The following is a 15,710-nucleotide window of genomic DNA, read 5'->3' on the forward strand; positions in this document are numbered from 1 at the left end:
TTACTTTCTATTTTTGTTTTATTCAAGTATATTCGAGTTTGGATTTTTCAGCACAATTTTTGCATTGAAAAACTTGGCTTATAATCGAGTACATAAGGTAATTAAAAACTATATTTTAAAATTTAGGAATTGTGGGACAGTATAGTATTATTAGTTGCTCTGCCGTGCAATCACATGACCATGGACCGGTGTTTATCCACAGCAAGTAAACATTGAAACTTCCTTTAGAATGAAAGCAAGAAGAGGTCTACAAAATCTTGAGGAATTGATAGAGAAAGTTTATTGGAGGTCAAAATATAACAACACACAATTTTCAAAATTTCAAGGTCATTGTGGATATATGTGAATATATCCTAACATTAGTAAAATAGCAGTATTATAAGGTTATTCCATAAACTCTATGGGGGTCATTTACTAAGGGCCCGATTCGCGTTTTCCCGACGTGTTACCCGAATATTTCGGATTTGCGACGATTTTCCCTGAATTGCCCCGGGATTTTGGCGCACGCGATCGGATTGTGGCGCATCGGCGCCGGCATGCACGCGACGGAAATCGAGGGCATGGCCGAACGTAAACCCGACGGATTCGGAAAAACCGCTGCATTTTTAAAAAATAATGTGTAGCAAAAATTGCACTTACCTTCACTCAGCCCGGTTCGGTGAACTCCAGTGCGTTCCGATGCTCTTCAGATCAGCAGCGCCACCTGGTGGACGGCGGAGGAACTACCTTAATAAATCCCGGCCGGACCCGAATCCAGCGCAGAGAACGCGCCGCTGGATCGCGAATGGACCGGGTAGGTAAATCTGCCCCAATGTATTCTACAGCACAGAATAAAAATTAGGTCATGTAAATGAGATGATTGTAAAAGAACACTGATCAAAATTAGAGAACACTTTCAGATACTGACTAAGGAAGTGTTAGAGACAATTCTCAGAATGTGTAATGTCATTCCCCATGTCAGTAAGACAAGCTTGGAGTCCAGATGATGGCTAGCGGTGGATGGGAGGGGTGTTGGTGGTCATCAGCAATTATTAATGTTGTCACAATTTTTTTAATTGGGGTTTTTAAAAAAAGTTAAGGTACCGGTAAATGAAAATGTTAGGGCAATGGATATCTAATTGACCTGTGTGTCTGTGGGAGGGGCTTGCAAAATTTTCCTGATGGGTCAAATTGCACAAAATTCCTGATGGCAGTCCGGTGTTCAGTAGAGTTATAGTACATCTCTAGTTATGGGTCTGCTGTGTCTTCCAGCAGAAGTATAAATGTGACGCCTGGAGAGACAGCTGTCTGGTTGCCGAATCCGCTCCTGCAAAGTTCCAATTATAATTGGCAGAGAGGTTTCTGGCATTATACCGTCGCACTACCACCTGATCTACCATCTGCGCCTCTCGTTGCTACTTTACAACTTCTGGCAGATGACATGTTGCCATAAATAACTGCACAGTCAGGGATGTGTTCAGACCCATCAAACTTTTGCACAGGTTTCTCTGTTGTCTATTTGTTTAACCCTTCAAGGATGGCGCCTGAAGCATGTTTGCTTATTTTGTGTTATCAGTGTTCTTATAGATTTAGGTTTATACACAGTATATTTTTCCCTATCATCCAGTTTTTTTATTGCTTTGCATTTTATTACTTTTTATATCCCGTGACGTAGACGCCAGCTGGTGGAAGGTGTCAAAGATTTGTCGGAGAGCCGGCATTGCTGCTGTGGGACTGTAGTATTAGCTGCAAGAAAGGGAGTTGGGTAAAATAGCACCTTCGGCTCGTAATTGTGTTCTAATTAGGGTTTGAACCCAGAATAAGGACAAGAAAAGGCAGTTTTATATTTACCTCTCTTGAATCGAGCTTTTAAAAATATATTCAGTTCTCAAATATTGGACAAATCAAAAGGTGCCTACAATAGCTACATTTAGAAGAAATAATTGCAAATAATTCCAATGAAAATTGACAATTGTAAATGATGGGGTGCAAAAAAGCAGCAGGCAGTGGGTGCTTAGGGGTGTGAATGCCCCGGGCCACCATATTTACTTTAGTCTCTGCCGGGGGAACTAAAGGCAGACCATAGGCCAATATAGTTGGATGGAGTTTAGTGGATGTGGCGCTGACTGCATTGTGTATCTTTACGGGAGACAGGGTGATGTTAGGCCACGGGCATATAGTAATTTAGGGCGACATGGAAGTGATTGTACAATTCTGAACATTAGTTTGTTTACGACAGTTGTATAGTCTAGTAAAGATGAACAATAAAAATGAAAAAAGAAAGATGATGGTTTCAAGCCCAGAACTAAAAGCTTTTTGAAGGTTTGGTGAGAAAAGAAGTGATGGCCTTGATGATATTTCTCTATCTCAATGCCAATGTGTAGCCCTGAAATATAATGCTGTTGACTTTTTTGTGCTATTATATTCAATTTTTTTTTATTTTTTTAGACAAAAAAAAGCTGTTACAATAAAAAAATGGTATTGATTATGCTGAGGTCATCACAATCTGCGGACTCCAGTCTGTTTCTATCAGTACAGTTACTCCTCTAGGCTCCTACCACAGCCAACATAGTCAAAGAACTGAAGATAAAAGAACCTGAGCCCTCTGATGTATAGGTTTATTTGATTAGGATGAGGAATCCGGACTAAAAAGAAGAGTAAACTCTCACAGGACTCCAAGGAGAGAAAGTAAGAGACATAATAACTTGCCCAAACTCATAGATTGACACACAACATGGTAGCTTTCTCTACAGGAAAAAATATATATCACTGGAGGAGTTGGTATTTCAGTGTATAATTGGGATCATTTAATGGGATCCATTAAAAACCTTATTTTTTATTCTTATTCTTATTCTTTCGAAGAACTACCTGGTATCTCTTCATGTTACAGCAGATTAATGGGGATCTACAGAATAGAACATGACAGTAGTCTTAGATGATAAAGGGATTGTCTAGCCATAGATACAATGGATTCTGGGACGTGAATATGCAAATTGCTTTGCACGGTAGGATGTGTAGTTTCAATATATTTGTATTTCGCCAGCATAATGTAGGGAACTGGTATGGCTGAAAAAGAAGCCATAGATGGAGATCAGGGAAAGTATTTTTCTACTTATGGAGAGATTAACATTAAAGGCCAACTTTATGAATGGCTTAAAGTTAAAGTCCATCAAAACAGTGCAGTCCACAGTTGGAATAGATATGCTGCCTTGGCTATTATCCCACATCTGGTCACTAGACTTCTTGAAAATCATGCTTGATGTTAATGGAGCTGCCTTCAAATTAACTTTGAGGTAAAGTTTTCCTTCTCTCATCCTGGAAAACATATTTGCATATTTACCTCCCAGATATGGCTCATAGACAACTCAGGAACTCTGGCTGACATCTGGTGAAATACAGGTAAGTATTGAAAAAGTTGACAATTCTCTAAGTATCAACATAAACTCAAGCTCAGAGCATAGAAGGAGCCCATGGAAATCTTCAGGATTTGAAGAATGTTTGTTCAGTGAAATTGGTCAAAAATCACATCTGAGCAATACAGGGCACTTTCAGGACAACCAAGATGTCTTACACATAACTTTATTTATATCTATAGTCTGCTTTCTTTGCAGTATGGATTGGAGGGGTTGTCATCAACTTCAGGTTAGAATGTCGTGCCGCTAGCATCCAAAAAATTTGTTTACTTCAAAAATTGGTGACACATTCAATACTTATTTCAGCCACTCGACATATACATCTTTGGATTTATGAATATTAATGTTGATAGACCCTTAACAGATAGATCTCCTTAGTTTATTGTGGTGTCATGAAATAAGAACCCAAGGTTATTAGGGTAACATTTTTGTTCCCAATAGATAATGGGGAACATTTATATAGAGTGTCCGTACCTCATCTGGCTTGGTTTCTGATTAGTTGTCAGTAATGAGTTACATATTAAATATTTTTGTCCCACAGACAATTTTCTATCCCAGGTGCCAGTTTCTATTCTGCTTGATCATTTGTCAGGGTTCGGGAATAGTGAATCCTCTGGACCACCACAGGAGATGGTACTAGCCGACACCTTGGACCGGAATCTAAGTAGCACCTGGTCTTCACCAGAGCCCACTGCAAAGTGGGTTGGTCTTGCTGCGGCAGGGTACCACCAGGTCCTTCCACACTAGCCCGCTGTGGCAGCCGAGGTTGAGGTACCTTAGCGGAAGACAGTCTCATGGGCAGGTTAAGGCACAGGGTCAGGGCAGGTGGCAGAGATGCAAGGTCAAGTCCAATCCGGTGTGGTGCCAGAGGAGGAGGAAGTTGCCGGGCAAAGTGGTTAAAGATGACTTGATGGTTTGAGGAGAGAAATGTGGAAGGAGTTGGGTATGCACATGTTAGGTGGCAGTCGCAATTTGTAGGCCACCGGGTTGATGCGACTGAGGACTTCAAATGGACCCAAGAACCGGGGTCCCAATTAGTAGCCAGGGATTTTTTAACCAGACATACTTGGAGGACAACCAGACCTTGTCACCAGGAGCAAAGACAGGGGGAGGCCTGCTTCTCTTATCGGCTTGGAGCTTGGTTCGGGCCGAAAGGTGAATCTGCTCCCAGATGGTCTTCAGGTCCCGTCATCCAATGACACAGGCAGAGGAAGAGGAGGGCGAGGATGCAGTCCATAATTGACAAAAATTGGAGCAGAGCCAGCGGATGCAGAGTCCAAGGAGTTATAAGAGAACTCTGCCCATGGCAACAGAGTGGACCAATCATCCTGGCAGGCAGAAACAGAATCACTTAGATAGCGGCCCAGGGTATGATTCACTCTTTCCACCTACCCATTAGACTGCGGGTCATAGGCGGAAGAAAAGTCCAATATTACCTGAAGTTGGTTGCAGAGAGAACGTCAGAATTTAGAGACGAACTGAACCCCACGGTCAGAGATTATGTGCTGGGGAAGTCCATGGAGTCGGAAGATGTGACGAAAGAACTGGCTGGTAAGACGTGGAGTAGATGGCAAAACTGGAAGAGGAACAAAAAGGGACATCTTCGAAAAACGGTCAGTCACCACCCAGATGACAGTATTGCCTGATGAAGGCAGCAGGTCCGTGATGAAGTCCATGGTGACATGAGTCCACGGACAGCTAGGTATTGGCAATGGCAGAAGAAGACCAGCAGGCTTGGGACCTGACGGCTTATTCCGGGCACAGGAAGCACAGGAACATACAAATTCCCAAACATCCTTGGGAAGATTTGGCCACCAGTAGAATTGGAATATGAGGGCAACAGAGCGCTGCACCCCAGGATGCCAAGCCACACATGAGCAATGTTCCCAAGTCAGAATCTTCCTCCGTCGAGCAGGTTGTACGTAGGTCTTGCCAGGAGGTAGTTGTCGAAGATCCACAGGTGCGGCCAGTACCAGTCGTTCAGGAGGGATGACATGCTGAGGAGCCGGTTCTTCCCCAATCCGACATTCGAGGCACGAAAGAAGGCGTCAGCCTTGATGTTCTTCTCAGCCAGAAAGAAATGAATGAGGAAATCGAATCAGGAGAAGAAGAGTGATCAGCAAGCTTGATGTGGATTGAATCGCTGAGCAGTCTTGTGGTCTTAGTAAATGCTGACCGGAAACCGAGCTCCCTCCAGAAGGTAACGCCACTCTTCTAAGGTGAGCTTAATTGCCAGTAGTTCTCGATCTCCTATAAAATAATTCTTCTCTGCAGTGGATAAGGTCTTGGAGAAAAATCCATAGGTGAGGGTTTGGCCTTTGGGACCCTTCTGCATGAGCACCACACCAACCTCTACTAAGAAGGCATCCACTTCAAGATGGAAAAGCTTCTCTGTGTTGGGACGTAAAAGAACTGGAGCTGTAGCAAACATAGACTTTACATTCTTGAAATCCTCCTCAGCTCCTGAAGGCCAGAGTCGAGGGTTGGCACCCTTCTTGGTGAGCGCCACAATAGGAGACAACAGAGAGGAGAAGTGCAGGATATCCGAGTAATTCGCAAAGCCCAGAAACCGCTTTATAGCGCGTAGTCCTACAGGACAGGGCCACTGAAGAACCGCAGACAGCTTGGCTGGATACATTCGGAGACCTCTGTTGGAGATGATATAGCCGAGAAATGGAAGACCCTGCTGGCACTTCTCAAGTTTGGCATAAAGGCTTGTGACTTGTTAAGACCGAGGTAGTCAATGCATGGACAGAGTGACCCATCCTTTTTGGTCCAGCCGGAGAAGAAGACTTATGTATGAAAACCCTCTAAAAGTTCTCTTTGATGTAGTCCGACATGGCTGCCGTTTCTGGTACAGAGAGTGGGTACACACAGCCCTGTGGAGGACAGGACAGTCATAGGGCCGGTGAGGCACCAACGTCTTGGCTTGCTTCTTCAAGAAGATGTCAAAAAAGTCCTGGTGCAAAGCGGGAAAACCCTCCAGGGGCTTGGGAGCCACAGCAGATGGGCACAGGATGAGGTATCTCCACCCAGCGAGACTTGTAGTCAGTACCCCACCAAAGGATCTCCCCCGTCTTCCAGTTAAGAACAGGTGCATGGAGCTTCAACCATGGTAGACCCTACAGGATGGAGGACGTGGTACATGGTAGCACATAAAAAGTCTCTCCTTGCGCAGCACACCGACCTGCAAGGACAGAAGCAGACCGAGTCAGAGAGTATTTGGCCACTGACCGAGGAGATGACCTAAGGATTCTTGAGGCGAACCACAGGGCTGTGATGCCGGGAGACCAGAGCGATATCCACTAAGTTGCCTGCAGCACCAGGAGTCCGAGAAGGCAGAGACATGGATCTGGGTGCCGGTGCCAATGCTGAGAAGCACCGAAATCATCAGGTGTAGAGAAGCTTTGATTACACCTAGGAATGCATCTCCCAAGAACCCTAGGTGCTGGTGTTTCCCTGACTCTGGGGACGGATAGGACAAAATCCAAGGAAGTGCTCAGGACTGGCACAATAAAGGCAGAGGTTTCCCTGACATCTTCTGTAACGCTCCTGGGAAGAGAGTCTGAATTTGTCCACCTCCATAGGCTCCTCTGCAGACGGTACGACCAGAGGCTGGAGCAGCCTTTGGAAAGCAGGAGCCAGGTAAGGAAGGCATCGTGGGTGTACTTGGGGTTGTTTGAGCCGTAACTTGGGAAGCTTTCTCAATGGCGTAGGCACAAAGATCCGGTAGGGAAGGAAGAGAGGTGCTGGTTTATAAGGTGGAAGTCTTCAGCCAGTGCACCAATCAGCGGCACGCTAGCCCTTTAAATTTCCGACAGCCAGCGTGCGTGCCCTAGGAGGCAGGGACACACACGACAGTCCACTGGAGAACAGGAGCTAAGACAGGTGAGTCCTGGGCTGTCGAAGTGGGGGCACACAGAGGGACATGGGTGTGCCCGCAATCCAAGACAGGGATTGTGGGAGCACCTGTGACACCATTTTTGATTTACTTTCCTCCACATTTCAGCTCCCCAAAAATGGAAAGGACAGACATTTATTGTGTTGAACCACAAACTTTTTCAGAACGGGTTGCGGAAAATCAATTTTTTTTTCTGGCACCGACCACTAATAAATGGGTTTGGAAAGGAGAAAAGGCAATGGCAGTGACAATAAAAGGCAGAAACCACATAGTAAATGTCCCCCAATATCTTTCCCTAATAATTTTTGCTCTTCACTTACCTTCTTTACTGTAAACTGACCTCTCCACTTTTTTCGACTTGAGTAAAATCCTCATTGTAAATAAATGTAAAAAATAAAATGCGATTGTGTAGCTAATATCCAACAAAAGCTGTAAGTACAATCAATGTTATTGACATTTATTACCCTGAATCAGTTGGGGTCCCGGCTCTATGAGGCTGTCATTTTCTCAATCAATGCCCTTTGTACATGTTTGTCTAGTAAAACAAAACACAACATATAAATATAGGATGAAATTCTCATCACAGTTAACATTGAATGAACTTACCTCTCTAAAAGATCAGGTACAGCAGTCGAAAATGGTCAAAAAGTCTGTGTAGAGGAGGAGGTATCTATATATCTATGCTTACATTTACACTACAATATCTATCTTTATACATTGTACAGACTGAAGAGGCACATGATAATCTCACTTTAAATATTTCCAAAAATTTTTTTGAAAGGTCAAAAACTCAATTGTAAGCTTTTTACTTTTTTTCTGTAGGTAAACACTCTACTGACCCGTTATGGTGCACATTATTTTTATTATTATTCCTCGATAAAAGAAGTTGTTTTCATACACAACAGCCAATGAAAAGAGCAGGAAGGAGGAAGCAGAAGCTAGATCCAATGGTAAAATGGGTTTGTCTAAGACTATCTAAGACAACCTATTAAAACGGTAGTTAAAGGGGGTATCATTAATGCACACTATTCATATAAACTACCCACCACAACCGATGTGCTGATACATTCCCAAGCAGTTCCCTTGCTTGCAGGTTTCTTCCATAAAGTCTATTGTTTTGTCAGAGAGAGACAACACAAGTGATGCACCGTGAGTAGGATCAAGGTCGTAAAAGAACCGAGCAAACTTCAAATAAACTGACACATGTCAAGGTAGCATCTAAAAAACAGCACTCTTGAAGATTTATTCACCCACAAACAAGGTGAAGCCCCTCATCCTTGAAACTAGCTCCATTGAGGAGCTGAAACATCATACCTTGCCTTTGAGTGACTAAATCTTCACAAATCTTCAGGATTGCTGCTTTATTTTAATTTTGTCCATTTGTCCAGTAGCATGACTGGGCCACTTGCTAAGATGTTATGGGGACTCAATGTAAATCTATCGATTGTCATTTTGTGTTGATATTCTCCACTCCTCTTCTGGTAAGGTATATAAAGAGAACAGTCACATGGAGGAAAAGACTCTGCCAGACTGACTAAACAACCAGAAGATAAAACTGAGATAAGTATACTCTGCCATAAAGCCTGGGCTTCCAGCCTTTGGGCAGGGTACCACCTTCTGAGAAAGAGAAGGACAGCCAGCCATGGCCTTTCCTCAGTGTGAGACCCTTCTTCCAGGGGGGGAGATTAAAGATTGGAGGGAAGGGGAAGTGATAAGCTGTGATGTCATCTATTGTTAGAAGTGATGTAATGATGGGTCAGTGTTATCTATATAGAGGTCATTGTACAGGGAGAGGAGAAGATAAGCTGTGACATCATCTATTGTCAGTAGTGATGTAATGATGGGTCAGTGTTATCTATATAGAGGTCATTGTACAGGGAGGGGGAGGAGATAAGCTGTGACATCATCTATTGTCAGTAGTGATGTAATGATGGGTCAGTATTATCTATATAGAGGTCATTGTACAGGGAGGAGGAGGAGATAAGCTGTGACATCATCTATTGTCAGTAGTGATATAATGATGGGTCAGTATTATCTATATAGAGGTCATTCTACAGGGAGAGGGAGGAGATACGCTGTGACATCATCTATTGTCAGTAGTGATGTAATGATGGGTCAGTGTTATCTATGTAGAGGTCATTGTACAGGGAGGGGGAGGAGATAATCTGTGACATAATCTATTGTCAGTAGTGATGTAATGATGGGTCAGTGTTATCTATATAGAGGTCATTGTACAGGGAGAGGAGAAGATAAGCTGTGACATCATGTATCTTCAGTAGTGATGTAATGATGGGTCAGTGTTTTTAAGTACTTTCCCTAGACCCTTCCTACCCCATTTTTGCATCAGTTTATCCTTCACTACCCCTATTTGTGGGTGTGAAAATACAGGTTTCCATAGTTTTCGATGGGGTTCCTTTTTGGGTTCAAGTACAGGTCTCGATGTTGAGACAGACTTGACAAATCCACTCAACACTAAAGGTGACTACTGCATTAAAACTCATAAAAAGAAGTAAAAATAGTCAACTATTAGCTTTAGTATCAAAAAAATATGCAGCATACAGTCTAGTATGTTTTATTAAAATTGGAGACATGGATAAATGTGTGAATAAAAATCATTAAAAGTCAGAATAAACAATTTTTTGGCCCTATATGGTATTTAGTATGTAGGTTGATATATTTGCTCCCATTTATAAAATGTAAATCGTATATAAATTCCTCATGTGTACAACAGACCTGACAGCACAGTCATCAATCTATGAAGCAGGCACAATAAGTTTAACCGGGGCCTACTTAATATTTGTATTTCTAATACTAAATGGTCCTGTCGCCTACCAGTAAAATGTACGGATCCCATAATGATTGGATCAGGCAGGTTTTGGGTTTATATCTTGGTGGATTATTGTTTAGGATTGTTTATTCCTAATTATGTTTACACAGTATTTTACAGCCTGTCATAGTGATGTATAGCAGATGAATAAACCACTGTATTATAAAGCCATACATATTTGAAGGCTAATGTGAATTATGGCTCATTCTTAGTGTTTTTTTTCTTGATTTCATTGTCTTTAGGTATTAGGTCTGCAAATGTTAACCCCAAGAATTCCTAAAAGCTGCATCTGGTCTATTGTGAAGGTGAAGTTCTGTAGAATCGTTGTAGGAAATATTAGTCTATTAGTATTCATAGACATATCCGCAGTATTAGTCAGAAGGTCATCGATGTGATGATGCATGCCTTTAAGTGACCCTTAATAATTATAATGTCAGAAAAGTTGGATGTTCAAACTCTGTATCATGAAACCACAATTGCAATTGCAATTGCAATTGCAATACTCATGGCATGCTGTGAGTGTGGGATTGAATCCTATTGCTAAAAACAAGTAAGATTTGTCTTCATATGGCAGTTAGATATACATGTATTAACCATGTTTGAATAAAGATGCCCATTGTCACATCATTCTATGCGATAGGAAGACAAACCTTACTTGAATGAATTCCATTGCCCGAAACGCGTAAGCTTTGTCTTCATATGGCATAGCATGATATGAGTGAGGGCATGAATCCTATTGCCCAAAATGTGTTAGCTTTGTCTTTATTTGGCCGCCGGATGTGTGTGTGTATATATATATATATATATATATATATATATATATATATATATATATATTAACCGTCTTTGAATAAAGAGGCCATTAGTCATAACATGCAATTGCATCTGAAGACACTGCTCATGCGTTTCGGGCAATGGGATTCATGCCCGTAATCCTAGCATGCTATGGCATTTGAAGATAAAGCCCATGCGTTTCAGACATTGGAATTCAAGCCCTTATGCCCTATGCACACGACCTTATAAAAACGGCCGTATGTACGACCAGAATACGGCCCCGTGCATTCCAATGGGCGATACGGCCATCCATGTACATAGCCGTATTGTCCACCGTACTGTAAGTGAGCTGTAGAAAAGTTTAGAGCATCTCCTATTTCCACCATATTTCCGTTCCGTATGGCCCATAGAAGTAAATGGGAACATATAAAATGCGGGCTTAATACCTGCTGTGTAAGCCTGTGCACCCTATGCTGCAAAAACGTGCAGTATCCAGAACCAGTGGGAGGTGCATTCTGTCAGTCAGCCAATAGTCAGCCATTCATCATCTGCCAGACCATCGTATTTTATACAGATACGGTACAGACACAGTACAAAACATTGCCATACTGTTGCAATATGTCCCGTATTTACATCCAGAATACGACCATATATACAGAACTGAAAGGGCCATAAGGTTGTGTGCATGAGGCCTTAGTCATAGCATAGTATGTATCCTATTGCCGAAACATACAAGTTCCGTCTTTATATGCCCTAGAAGGCTTAAACCAAGGCCATAAATCCAATTCCCTTAAATGGCGCCGGGATGTACATATATTAACCATGTTTAAATGAAGGTTGAAGGCGTCTTATGGTCATATTGTATAGGTAATTTTTCTACTCTCTGAAAGGATCAGCTACTCTGCAGTCTTAGCAGGCATCTTCCTCAGCATAGTGGAGCACTAGCGAGCTGTGATTCATCAAACACATGTGAGGAAGGGTGAGCTGTGTCGGCCTCAAGCTTTTGCCTTGTTTGTGATTTACGTGCTCATCCTTAATATCGCTCTAGAGGATGAAATGCGATGGTACATGGATAATAAAGAAAAACAGAACACCAAGTTAAATGGAGCCTGCCTGCTCTAAGTTCACATAGAAGCGAAACATAAGAACTTGTTGGTGAAGTCTCCTATATTATATGCATTCCATTCTTAAGAAAATATGTGACCTTAATGCAGGGATATAAAAATTAACAATTTAGTGCATTAGTAGTCTAGCATAATGTTAAAGGCACATTTTAAATAAATACATAAATAATTTAGAAAACAATATTTGGGGTCCCTCTCATTTTCTGTACAGACGTCTGGCATTATAGCTTTCCCAGCCCAAAAACAGCCTGTGACTTCCAGATTTTTTTACTGCTTTATTGTATCTGGCTAATTATAAATAAAGGGGAACTCCACATCTTTTATTTACAAATAAAAAATATTATGAGGATGAATGGAACGTTAACAAAAACATACCATTTTATTTTTAAAATATTTTTGTCAAAATAAAGAATCCCCAACAACCCTAGAAATACTTTTTTTTTTACAAATCAGTAGCTCTTGGAATGTAGGACAACTGTGCCCATTACTATCATTATCTATGTCCAGCAGTTTCTTTGCTATCCTCCTCCTGCTTAGTAAAATGGAAAACAATAGACAGGAAGGATTCTAACTAAATGAAGCGGAGGGACTGCTACTTGCTGCTCACTTTGGATGGTGAGGGGGGTCATGTGATGCTGCTCTGCGTAGGTAGCAGAAGAACCTTCTGTCTGTTGTGCAGCTTTGTGGATCCGGAGAATAGGTGGAAAGGTTTCCCTGTTCCTTATCATGTGGGTATCCAAAGGAGAGGTCACAGGCAATGCACCGGCGCTTTAGGTTCAAAAAAACCTAACTAGGAACCAGGATGATTAAGTTCCAAAAATTGTTAGGTTTTATTAAATACATGGATGAGACTATAAAACATGTGTTCCTTTTCAGTTCTTTAATCATAATCTGTGACCCTCTTTCTGCACCTCAAGCTGTATCAATACTCCTCTGCAGCACATACCCCTGATCTCTGACACTATGTTCAAAGCAGGAACGCTGTTAATCCTTAGTGCTCACATAGCACAGACAATACATTTCATGCAACTATTTCACTGCTGGTTTCTACTACTTATTCCATTCTCTGCAATCATACATATGATAAAACTGCCAGGCATGTCACTATGTAGTCCTGCATGTACACACTATTAAGTGCTCAGTCGATTTATTTCTTGGAATCTCATTTGCTGCTTAGTTACTTTATGTGAGATCAACATTATATGGACTATTGGTGACTCAGCTTTAAGGCAAGACAGGAAGATTTTAATCTACAACCACTTCCCTGCTGCTGAGGAAGATTTCTAACATGTTGCTTCAGATCAGAAAAATTAGAAATTAGAAAAATGGTGAGTATCAAAATATAGGCATCATTCTCTTTTCTTTTTTAAAAGGGGAATCACATATGAAACTTTAGTAAAAGTCATAATAAATCTGGATAGACATAGGTTTATGGGAGCCCCCACAAATTCAGCAGCATTTTAGCAATTAAGATGAATTGCAAGTCTTAGATATTGTAGTGGCTCCCCTGCACTAGTGCATTTCACCGGTAGTGTTGTCAGGAACTATAGTTGTAGATTAGACACTCATATACTGCAGAAGGTATATTTTATCATATCTGATGTTGATTTATTAGTAAGTTACATTTCTTTAGTTTAGACTTCTTTAGTTGTTAGTAACAGCAGAACTGTTTGGATGGATTCCAACCAATTACTATTTATTAATAGTAATCTAGCTATTCAAAAATCATAGTAATGTGTAACGCTTTAGGTTCCAACAGGTCTTTCATCAGACATGAATTGGAAGGGAGAAATAGGAAAGCGGCCACACTGCTATGCCTGGTGGCCGAGGAGAGAGAACAGCATAAAGCCGTGTTAGTGGAGGGCACCTTCTGCTTGTACCCTTATTGTGCACCTAGAATTATACTGACGTATAAGGATTGACATGTATGAATGCATTACCACGGACTTTGGGGTAGTTCATTGCAGCAAGATAAGAGCACCATAGAATTTTGACACGCCCCCAGTGCACTTGGAAATTAATTCCAGAACATTAATCCAATTTATCCAGCAAATTCGACTTTTTATGTTCAGTATTTCCAAATTTGTTTCTAAATTTAAGATGTTGGATCCTGCACATTTGCGGACAACATTTGTCTTGCGAGAGTTTAATATTTCACTATAAAATGCTTTGTCTTGAAGACAGCTGCAAAATGCTAGGCAGCTCCAGAGACATTAGAATATTGTACAGCTCTGCCAACACCATCAAGAGTCAGTATTCCCCTTCAATTAATCCAGACGCCCGCCTCCTGCAAATGTCATGTTGTTTTGGTTGTTCTTACAAAGAAGGCACAAGAACACAAACAGCCTGTTATCATAAATGATTTCTATAACCACATTACTTTGAAAAACAATTCTGCTTCTACTGTGTTTTTCTTAGCTATCCCCATACCAGATCTTCCTGAAATGGCGTTTTCACATTGTCTGTTAAAAATGGGCTGTTTTTGAAAAATTTTGGGCAAAATAACTTGTCCATTTTTTCCAATACATTCTTTGTTTTCAATTGTAGTAAAGAAAAAATAGCATAACGTCTCCTAAATGACCCCTCAATTATACCAAGCAAATCATAATAACCATATGTTAAAGGGGTAAGGAGTCACTAATGACAAAAGACAGGAGTCGGAAAATTAAGGGTCAACGTACTACAATGGGCAAATGGTACAAAAATTTTAATAGACACAAGGGACAAGTGGTTGCATAAATAAAAAAAAGGCATGAACTTTAAAGCGTAACTAAACTTTTGAAGCAATTTTTATTTCATAAATGAATATTGTCTGTGAGAATCATAAACTTTGTATTATACTTCATTAAGAAAATGCTTCTCTGTGCTTTTATTCTGCTTCTTTTTCCTGTAGTGAGCAGTGTATGTGAAGCTTTTTGAGGTCATCCACTTCAGACAGGTAAGCAGGCTAGAAATTAATTATTTCCATAACTGGAACATAATTCCATTAATGTTCCAGCTCCTTAAGGAGATACATTTAGGACTGTATGTAACGAGTTAAGCCATTAGACACTTTATCGGGTTCCTTTAGCTCTAATCTGTCAGTGGTACAGGACAGAAAGATGATTTACATAAACTTCTTAAATAATGAAGAAAGGCAAGGGAAAAACAAGGATACAGGAACAGAAACAGCATAAAGTCCAAGCAGCACAATGATTAAAGTGGGTGCAGGCTAATAGGGCCAGGCTGAATGTCCTCCAACATAAATTAGAAGAAAAATAGCAGCCCTCCATACAAAATCCGTGAAAAAAGTGATCTTTTTTATTCCATAATCAAATGCGACAGAGACATTTCAGCTTTAACCAGCTTTAACCAAACCAAGTGAAAATACCACATATATATATATATACCAAAAATATAAACCCCATCCACTATTTAATTTGCATCAACGAAAACATGATATAAATAGAATATAAAGAGACAAATTCATTTCACAAGTGCAATCAGATTGTACAATGATACTATACAAGATATGTATATATATATATATATATATATATATATATATATACATATACATATATATATATATATGTATACATATACATATATATATATGTATACATATACATATATATATATAATACAATATGCTATACCATCAAAGTGTCATCAGTGATGTGTACAATGAGAAAGTGACATGTACGTTAGTG

Source organism: Engystomops pustulosus, chromosome 3, assembly GCF_040894005.1.
Source record: "Engystomops pustulosus chromosome 3, aEngPut4.maternal, whole genome shotgun sequence".
Taxonomy (NCBI): Eukaryota; Metazoa; Chordata; class Amphibia; order Anura; family Leptodactylidae; genus Engystomops; species Engystomops pustulosus.